General features: G+C 40.9%; 1 non-coding gene across 1 annotated transcript; it reads left to right on the top strand.

Annotated features, from left to right (window-relative positions):
- Nucleotides 1-7,489: 7,489 nt before the first annotated feature.
- On the top strand, nucleotides 7,490-7,596 carry LOC141709246 (small nucleolar RNA R71). The gene has a single exon (XR_012569834.1). It is a non-coding gene; the product is annotated as a small nucleolar RNA R71 (small nucleolar RNA).
- Nucleotides 7,597-8,667: the final 1,071 nt, after the last annotated feature.

The raw sequence follows: 8,667 nt of genomic DNA, 5'->3' as shown, positions 1-8,667 counted from the left end.
GTCATCTAAACCAAACTTTACCAAGAAAGCTGAAAAGCCTAAAGTTAATCATGTTAAATTTGTAGCAAAAACTGTTATGTCTGATTCTGAAAAGATGAAAGACTCTAAGACAGAAGTCACAGAAAAGTCAACTTCTGACAAAATAAAACAGGACAAACCAGCTTCAGTAAACATAGGTTTAATGACAATGAAGCAGCTTAAGCATAAGCTGAAAGAGATTAAAAATGTGAAAGAGGTAAAGGAAGCTAGGAAAAATAGGAATGGAAAGGAAGGTGTGAATAAAAGATATAATTATATGCCTGTTCCTAATGCTCCTAGAAAGAAATGCTATAATTGGGGAAACTCTAACCATCTTGCTTCTTTTTGCAGGAAAAATAAAGATATAAACTCTTTACCTCCTAGATCAGGAGTTAAGAGTCAGTCTGTTAGGTTTAAACCACAAAATCCTTGTTTTCATTGTGGTAGTTTATGGCATTCTATTTATACTTGTAAGGAATATCATAGTTTGTACTATGATTATTATCAAATAAAACCTTCTTTAAAGAAAGTTAGTGTAATTCCTTCTAGTGTAAATTCTGATGTAAAGTCTGATAAAAAGCATGTTAGCATAAACTCTGAAACTAAATCCGCTGCAAATTCTAACAAACTTAAAAAGGCCAAAGGATCCAAGCAAGTCTGGGTCCTTAAAACTAACCAATAGTGGTCTTTGTGATTGCAGGGCAACAGGAAAAATATCCTAGTTCTGGACAGTGGATGTTCAGGACATATGACTGGAAATAAAGCCCTGCTATCAGACTTTGTGGAGAAAGCTGGCCCAGGAGTTTCTTATGGAGACGGCTGTTAGGGCGAAAACACGCGCTAAAATTCACACAAGTATACGTGTTCGCAAGTAATACAGAATACTTTCTAGTTCGTTCCCACAGAAACTCAGACTAATTATGTTCAATGAACACTTACTCACCAATGTATAATTACTTATCAATGTCAAGATAATAACACTTAGATTTGATTAACTAATTATTAACTACAATTAACTACGAGAATTAAGCACTTAATTGACACTTGAATTAACAATATTAAACATACATGAGATCACAACTTCATTACTACTTCCTTCAATAGTTATTGTTATTACCCTTAGCATGTAACGGTGATGATATTAATCGAACAACACTAAACTGATAAAAGCCAACTTTTATTGTACTAATACCATTCTACCAAGCATCCACAATTAAGATAGAAGTTGAATAGGCATCAATTATGTTGAGACCCTATATGTCTACAGAATTTGACAACATAACGATTTAAGCACAAGTTATTCCTTATGATTACACAGGGCAAGTAAAACGGTTAGAGTTACCCACTAATCATGCATACACATACATGAACCTATGCTAGCATGGCAAGTTCTAAACCTCAAGATCCACCGTCGCTTCACAAGAGATTAACACCCTATCTTATATTTCTGTGACGCACATAAGACGAATAAGCACAACCAATACTAGATATCATACAATCATCACACACTAAGGTATTACACAACTAACTAAAGAATTCCATAGTAAATCCGTTACGACCCCATGATCACGATTAGCCCATGATTGAACTCATCGTCACCATGGGTTCATATGAAAACATGATAATAACACACAAGAATAACTAAATAAACTACTTATATTAAACCAGAGTACGTCACAAGAGTAATTAGGTTCAAAGTAGAAAGGAACACAGGGTATACCTACTCGGAGAAATCATCATCACCCTCAGAGGGTGGAGTATCAAGAGGCGGATACGCAGAATCCTCACCAAAAATGGGCCACTGGATATCAGCTCCAAGGCCTTTAAAAGCAGTCCCAAGTGCAAGGGTGAGCTCCTGAGAAAACCTGCTCTACGTCTCGTACATAGAATCCATCCTCCTCGACAGCCTCCTATACTGGGCATCAGCCATCCCAGCACCCTCCTGAGCTCAAGAAGAGCCTGCCTCATCACGCCCCGATCTCTACATGGTAGCACAAGCTGTTGGACGTCCTCTTGGAAGACGATAACCCAGCCCATGCTCCTCGGGCTCTCTACCAGTCCACTCCTGCATCGCATTCAGAGTCCCGGAATCAATAGGAGCGGCCGGCAACTGCAACTGCTTGTGAGAAGGCCACTGAACTCCCACTACTCGGCAAAGCTTTGTAACAGTAGATGCATAAGGGATGTTCATGTGCTTCGCTCCCCTCAAAAACTTCAGAATTCCTTGGTAGATGAACTCACCAAGGTCCACATAGTACTCCTCATTCAAAATACCCATAACAACTGTGCTCGCTCAACTGTAATCTCATGTGCATGTGAAGTAGGCAGGATATTAGCACAAATAAAGGCATTCTATGCATGGGCATACCTATTCATCGTAATCTCCGGAAAATGACGATACTCGTTAGTCCCAGTCTTGAACGTCTAAACCGTGCTCGGCCTACAGAGAGTAGCACAAATCAGGTCCAAATCAAACTCCTCGGAGGGTTTCTCATTCCAATTCTCCTCTGTGGGCTTCCTCTGGCGCTGCCCAATCACACGGCGAATCGCCTCAGGATGATAATCCACCATCAGTCCCCGCACAACAGAAAACCCATTCTTTTCAGCTTTTGTGTTCGCATAGAACTCGTGAATCACGCTCATCGGAACCGCCTTCGGCGACTCACAGAAAGAAATCCAACCCTTTTCAGCAATCATTGGCAACAACTCACCATCCCTCCCCGATGGTAAGAATCCCCTCTCCTTCAAAATCGGCTTACCCAGAAGCCTAGTATACTCCTCCTCAGTAGCCCTATCAAACAAACGAGGCCTCGCAGCAGTACCCCTCGAAGAATCAGCAGTAGGAACAGTGATGCTGCTATCAATCATCCTGGATCTCTTGGGTGCCATTGAAACTGAGAAAAAGTACTTAAGATTTGTGTTTTTAAATATGGGAGAGAGTTTTAAGTTTGAAAGTGTATGGGGGAGTATATGGAATAGTTGTATGTATATATAGGGTAGAGATTAGGGTTAAAAATATGATTAGGAGTGGGGTTGAGGGTTAAAAATGTGGGTTAATGGGAAAATAGCTCGTGGGTAGTGGGTTTGTGTTTGTATTTTTGGTTTTCTGATTTTTTTATTTTTCTAAGCCTTAAAAAAAATTCAGCCAGCCGGGTCCTAGCGGCCGCTCAGCAAAGCTAAGGACCTTCTGGAAAAATATTTTCTTGCCCTGGTTTTTCTGATTTTTTTTGTGGTTTTAACTTCTAAGGGTTCCTATAGTCACAAATCATGGGTTGCCTCCCAAGAAGCGCTTCTTTTTCGTCATTAGCTTGACGTAGGGTACTTCGCTCAAGTTGACAATAAAACGGCACTAACCACTTCCCGGTTTGTCGTGTCCCCATAGTAATGCTTCAAACGCTGACCATTAACCTTGAATGCTTGGCCCGGATCATTCACAAAAATCTCCACCGCTCCATGTGGAAACACAGTTTTGACAATAAAAGGTCCAGACCACCTTGATTTCAACTTTCCAGGAAAAAGTCGGAGACGAGAGTTGAATAAAAGAACTTGCTGTTCCGGCACGAATGACTTAGGATTTAGCTTCCTGTCGTGCCACCTTTTCACTTTTTCCTTGTACATTTTGTTGTTCTCATACGCTTGTAGTCGAAATTCATCAAGTTCATTTAATTGAAGCTTTCGATTCTTTCCAGCTGCATCTAGATCAAGGTTCAACTTCTTCAACGCCCAATAAGACTTATACTCAAGCTCCGTAGGTAAATGACATCCCTTACCATAAACAAGTTGAAACGGGGACATCCCAAGTGGAGTCTTATATGTTGTTCTGTAAGCCCAAACAGCTTCATTGAGCTTTAAAGACCAATCTTTCCTTGACGGGCAAACAAATTTCTCTAGAATGCGCTTGATCTCTCTATTAGACACTTCCGCTTGACCATTCATTTACGGATGATAGGCAGTAGCAACACGATGATTCACATTGTAGAGCTGCATCATAGAAGTGAACTTACGGTTGCAGAAATGCGACCCCTCATCACTTATGATTACTCGTGGCGTTCCAAACCTTGTGAAAATCTGCTTATGAAGAAAATTCAACACTACCTTTGCATCATTCGTCGGTAGAGCCTTGACTTCTACCCATTTTGAGACATAATCGACTGCCAGCAAAATGTACTGATTATTGCAGGACGAGACAAATGGTCCCATGAAATCGATCCCCCAAACATCAAAGACCTTGACTTCAAGCATCACATTTAACGGCATCTCATCCTTCCTCGTAAGATTCCCCACTCTTTGGCAACGATCACACCTTAAAATGAACTGATGAGCATCCTTAAATAAAGTAGGCCAAAAAAAATTTGCTTGCAGAATACGAGCTGCTATCTTTTCACCACTATAATGTCCACCATAAATTGTGGAGTGGCAGTCTCGTAATATCCCCTCCGTCTCATAGAATGGGATATATCTCCTGATGATCTGGTCAGCTCCCTGTCTAAATAAATACGGTTCATCCCACATATACCACTTCACCTCATGCAGAAACTTCTTCTTTTAAGCTGTATTCATATTAGGAGGCATTATATTGCTGACAAGATAGTTCACAATGTCTGCGAACCATGGCTCTTCCTCCTGAACTGCGAACAACTCCTCATCCAGAAAAGATTCGTTGATCAATGTCTTATCATGTGAAGTAGAATCGGGATTCTCCAATCTATAGATATGGTCAGCTACTTGATTCTCAGTACCTTTTAGATCCTTGATCTCTAACTCAAATTCCTATAGCAAGAGCACCCAACGAATAAGTCTAGGCTTTGAATCCTTCTTGGAAACCAAATAGCGAATGGCCGCATGATGAGTGAACACTGTCACCTTTGTCCCAAGCAAATAAGATCGAAATTTTTCGAAACCAAAGACTATAGCCAAGAGCTCCTTCTCAGTAGTGGTGTAGTTCATTTGAGCTCCATTTAAAGTCTTACTAGCATAGTAGACCACATGAAAGAGATTATTCTTGCGCTGCCCAAGAACTGCGCCCACCGCATAATCACTCGCATCACATATCATTTCAAAAGGCTCTGTCCAATCAGGTGCCGTAATAACTGGTGCAGTTATCAAACTCTTCTTGAGAGTCTCGAATGCCGTCAAGCATTCATTATCGAATTTGAAAGACACATCTTTCTCGAGCAAGTTGCACAACGGCTTTGGTATCTTCGAGAAGTCCTTGATGAAACGCCGATAAAAACCCGCATGACCAAGAAAACTACGGATTCCTTTCACAGAAATAGGTGGTGGAAGATTTTCAATGACTCCCACCTTGGCTTTGTCCACCTCCAGACCCTTGCTAGAGACCTTATGCCCAAGAATAATGCCTTCATGCACCATAAAGTGACATTTTTCCCAATTGAGCACCAAATTAGTTTCCACACACCTTTTGAGCACCGCACGAAGATTTTATGTATGCAATACGAGGGGTTGATCCCCTTTATGTCTGCTATAGTCCATCCAATAGCCGATTTGAATTCTCGCAAGATCCTTAAGAGCTTGTCCTCCTCACTACCTGAAAGGTCAGATGCAATAATAACAGGTAAAGTAGATGCATCACCTAAAAAGCATACCTCAAATGTTCAGACAATGGTTTAAGCTCCAAAGTAGATGCTTCCTCAATAGATGGTTTGAGCTTTCCTTCAGCATTTTTAAGGTCATAAGTACGAAGAGATTCAAACGGCATGTCTAGCTTTTGCCTCCAAGGAGAAGCATTTAGATATTGTAGTTGCTCATTGCCATCCTCATCATTACTGTCAAACTCCCCCACTAAGGCTTTTTCTAATACATCAGACATTAGCATATGATCAAGTTTTGAAGTAACCGCAGAATCAATCAAATCCACCTTTAAGCACTCCTCATCTTCTGTAGGGAATTTCATCGTTTTGAACACATTGAATGTCACATCCTGATCCTGCACCCGCATAGTAAGTTCTCCTTTCAGCACATCTATCAAGGTACAGCCTGTAGCCAAGAAAGGTCTCCCCAAGATTATGGGAATCTTCTTATCTTCCTCGAAATCCAGAATAACAAAGTCTGCAGGAAAGAAGAGCTTATCCACCTTTACTAGCACATCCTCCACTATGCCTCGTGGGTATGTAATAGAACGATCAGCCAATTGTAGAGACATGTAGGTGGGCTTTGGATCAGGCAAATTCAACTTTTTGAAGATAGACAACGGCATCAGATTGATGCTTGCTCCCAAATCGCACAGGCATTTGTCAAAAGACAACTTGCCAATGGTGCAAGGAATGGTGAAGCTACCTGGATCTTTAAGCTTTGGAGGTAATTTTTGTTGCAGCACAGCACTGCACTCTTCTGTTAGAGCAACGGTCTCAAGGTCATCCAGTTTCACCTTCCTTGAAAGAATACTCTTCATAAATTTCGCATAACTAGGCATTTGCTCCAGAGCCTCAGCGAAAGGTATGTTGATGTGAAGTTTCTTGAACACCTCCAAAAACTTACCGAACTGCTTATCCAGCTTTTGTTGTTGCAATCCCTTAGGGAAAGGTGGTGGAGGATAGAGCTGTTTCTCCCCTGTATTACCCCAGGCAGAGTGTGTTCAATAGTAGTCTTCCTTGGTTCTGCCGCTTTCTCCTTTTGCTTAGCTTCTTCATCACCAACTTCAGTTTTTTTGTCTTTTGCTTTTTCAGCATTAGTAACTTTTCCAGACCTTAAGGTAATAGCCTTGACTTACTCTTTAGCTTCCTTTCTGCCTGGCACTTCAATATCACTGGGAAGTGTGCCAGGTTGATGATTGAGCACTGCATTGGTTATTTGACCGATTTGATTTTCCAAGGTCTTGATAGAAACAGCCTGACTTTTGCACAACAGCTTAAGTTCCTCAAAATCAGCACTAGAAGGTGGAGCAGCACCTCCTTGTTGAGGATATGATTGCCTTTGAGCATAATGCTGTGGTTGCTGGAATCCAGGTGGATTAAACTGTTTACTTATGCCTTGCTGATATGGTTGCTGAATAGCATTCTAATTATTACTCCAGCTGAAATTTGGATGATTTCTGTTGTTAAGATGATAAGTAGCTGACACAGGTTGCTGCGGTCGCTGATAATTATTCACATACTGAACAGATTCATTAACAAGAGAACACTGATCCATAGCATGAGAACCTGCACAAAGTTCACAGACCATAGCTATCTGATTGACTCCATAGCTAGCTAGAGAATCGACCTTCATAGACAGCGCTTGGAGCTGCGCTACAATAGTTGTAGCTGCATCAACTTCCAAAATACCTGCTATCTTCCCAGGCATCATCCTTTGAGTTGGTTTTTGATGCTCATTTGCAGTCATAGTCTCAATAAGATTATAAGCCTCAGTATAGCTTTTGGCCCACAAGGCGCCTCCAACTGCTGCATCGAGCATGGGCCGAGATTGGGCCCCCAAACCATTATAGAAACCAGTGATCACCATCCAATTAGGCATACCATGATGTGGACACTTTCTCAACATCTCCTTGTAACGCTCCCAAGCTTCGCACATGGATTCTGTAGGTTGCTGCGCAAAATGAGTAAGAGCACTCCTCATAGCCGCAGTTTTCGCCATTGGATAGTATTTCACCAGAAACTTCTGCGCAAGATCTTGCCAAGTAGTGATGGACCCAGCTGGTTCAGAATGTACCCAATCCTTAGCTTTATCCCACAGTGAGAATGGGAAAAGCCTCAGCTTGATAGCCTCATCAGTCACACCATTATATTTGAAAGTACTACAGATCTCGACAAAATTCCTGATGTGCATGTTGGGATCTTCAGTAGCAGCACCTTCGAAAGAAACAGAATTCTGCACCATCTGAATAGTGCCCGGCTTGATTTCGAAAGTGTTAGCCTGAATAACCGGGTGAAGGATGCTTGACTGAATGTCATCAATTTTAGGCCGAGAAAAGTCCATAAGAGCTGGATCTTCCGGAACTATACTATCACCCATGATTACTGGTTCTTTCTGCTCACTCTTTGTATCCGAATCTTCAAAATCTATCTTCTCCGGAATACCAAGAACTTCATCTGTCTCCTCAGCCGTATCTAAAGTCCTCTTGCGAGTACGAGAACGTGTTTGCATAAACGCTCGCTAAAGTACCTGAAACATAACCGGAAACAATAAGTAACAAGTCTTAATCAATGAGTCCTAATGACCACTGATGGTAAGTACATAAACTAAACAAATACGCCGAGTACCCGACAGCGGCGCCAAAAACTTGTTAGGGTGAAAATACGCGCTAAAATACACGCAAGTATACATGTTCGCAAGTAATATAGAATACTTTCTAGTTCTTTCCCACAGAGACTCAGCCTAATTATGTTCAATGAACACTAACTCATGAATGTATTATTACTCCTCAATGTCAAGACAATAACACTTAGATTTGATTAACTAATTATTAACTACAATTAACTACGAGAATTAAGCACTTAATTGACACTTGAATTAACAATATTAAACACACATGAGATCACAACTTCATTACTACTTCCTTAAATAGTTATTGTTATTACCATTAGCATGTAACGGTGATGATATTAATCGAACAACACGAAACTGATAAAAGCCAACTTTCATTATACTAATACCATTCTACCAAGCATCCACAATTAAGACAGAAGTTGA

Source organism: Apium graveolens, chromosome 2 (assembly GCF_009905375.1).
Source record: "Apium graveolens cultivar Ventura chromosome 2, ASM990537v1, whole genome shotgun sequence".
NCBI classification, from domain to species: Eukaryota; Viridiplantae; Streptophyta; class Magnoliopsida; order Apiales; family Apiaceae; genus Apium; species Apium graveolens.
Note: the sequence above shows the minus strand (reverse complement) of the source record. Positions and strands in the feature narration are given on the sequence as shown.